Genomic DNA, 1,445 nt, shown 5'->3' with positions numbered 1-1,445 from the left:
CAGAGGCGGGCTACAAAAGTTGGCCCCGAAGCCACCCAGCACCTGCCCACGTGCCGCGGAGGCTCGCTCCCGGGTCTCCCCCGTCCCTTCCCCCCGCCGCCCTCGGCCGCCAGGTCACCTATTACCGGTGGGAGGGGAGAGAGGCTGGCATTTACGAAGTGGAGGCCCCCCCACGGGCGGGTGCCGTGCCCCTGCCTCCCGTCGCCGCGCTCCGCCACTTTGAGCAGCAGCGGCGTCCTCAGCCCCGCCTCCTGCCCGAAGGCGGGCGGGGGGAGCGGGAAGGAGGTGGAAGGGATCGAATTTCTCCAGCAAATGGGACCGTTCCGACAGGATTCGATTCCCCGGTCAACATTCCACATTCCATCCCTCTCCTGCATTTGCAAGCCAAAGCCGAGCAACCCGGAAAGCCTGCTGGCTAGCGAACAACAGCCCCCCAACTCACAACCACACACTCACAGGCACAAAACACGTGCACTGAAGGGCTTTGCAACTTGCAGTCCTGGGGTACAGGCTGCACGTTCATTTGAGGCAGGAGAAGACCAAGAGACCCCACCCCCACAATTTGCAGATGGTGCCAAAGGTTGCAATTTGCAATCCTTTTTTAAGTTCATGATTAATCGGCACTTTGCTCTCCCAATGCAACTCCTTTCCAATTTCACCGATGGAGGGTTTTACACTTTACAGGCAGTCTCGCTGTTAAGTAAAAGGTCTGATCATTGGAAACCCAAATTGGAAGAATGTAATTGCCGAGCTGTCCCCCCACCCCCTGCTCACTGCCCTTGAATTGATGCAATGAATATTTTGGCATGTGGTGACGCGGTGAAAAGAGCCAGGGCCGCGTCTCCCCACACAGATGTACCTACACACACCTATGTTTGGACAAATATAGTCCCCGCACACACGGTCACACTCTGGATGCATATATGTACGCGAACCTGCGTTCTGCCATTGCCATCTGTCTACCAACTTGCTACTATGCTTTCCACTCCCATGCAGCCTAATACACTTTGGCTTTTCAAAAAATTCTGTAACTAAAGCCAACTAAATGGGGCTTCTGCTCCTGAACGCGTTAAATTGATGATTCACCTGAAAACCGCATGTTCTTCGCAAATCCAAAAGAAGGAAACGTTCCTAAGTCTTCGCTTCCCCCCCCCACCCCGATTGAAAAAAATTAAAATAATAAAACTTACTGATCCAATACAGATCAATTCTCAGGATCCAAAAATCATACTCTCCTCTGGCCCCCGCCCCGGCAATGCCCAAGTTACTGGTGGGATAGTAACGCTGCGCTCCCTCCCTCCTCGCTACATATCGAGAACCCAATCTTTTGGCGCCATATTAATGACGTACTATATTATTTCCACTAGGCAGCGACCTTCGGCATTAAATTACTCCCGAGAACTCCCGAGCAAAGCAACAAAACCATCAAATATGGCTGAGCCTCT

The 1,445-nt window shown here is 53.1% G+C and overlaps 1 protein-coding gene across 2 annotated transcripts in view; it reads right to left on the bottom strand.

The window, feature by feature from the left end:
* JADE1 (jade family PHD finger 1) overlaps positions 1 to 1,416 on the bottom strand; it is an 81,022-nt gene extending 79,606 nt beyond the window's left edge. Inside the window, exon 1 of one of the 2 annotated variants that reach the window (XM_006153156.3) lies at positions 1,351 to 1,416. The gene's annotated coding sequence lies outside the window, so the exon portion shown is untranslated. Of the gene's footprint in view, positions 1 to 1,190; positions 1,328 to 1,350 lie in introns of those variants that run through there. The other variant, XM_006153155.3, reaches the window with a different exon arrangement.
* Positions 1,417 to 1,445: the final 29 nt, after the last annotated feature.

Source organism: Tupaia chinensis, unplaced genomic scaffold (assembly GCF_000334495.1).
Source record: "Tupaia chinensis unplaced genomic scaffold, TupChi_1.0 Scaffold000362_1, whole genome shotgun sequence".
In the NCBI taxonomy this organism is placed as follows: Eukaryota; Metazoa; Chordata; class Mammalia; order Scandentia; family Tupaiidae; genus Tupaia; species Tupaia belangeri.
Note: the sequence above shows the minus strand (reverse complement) of the source record. Positions and strands in the feature narration are given on the sequence as shown.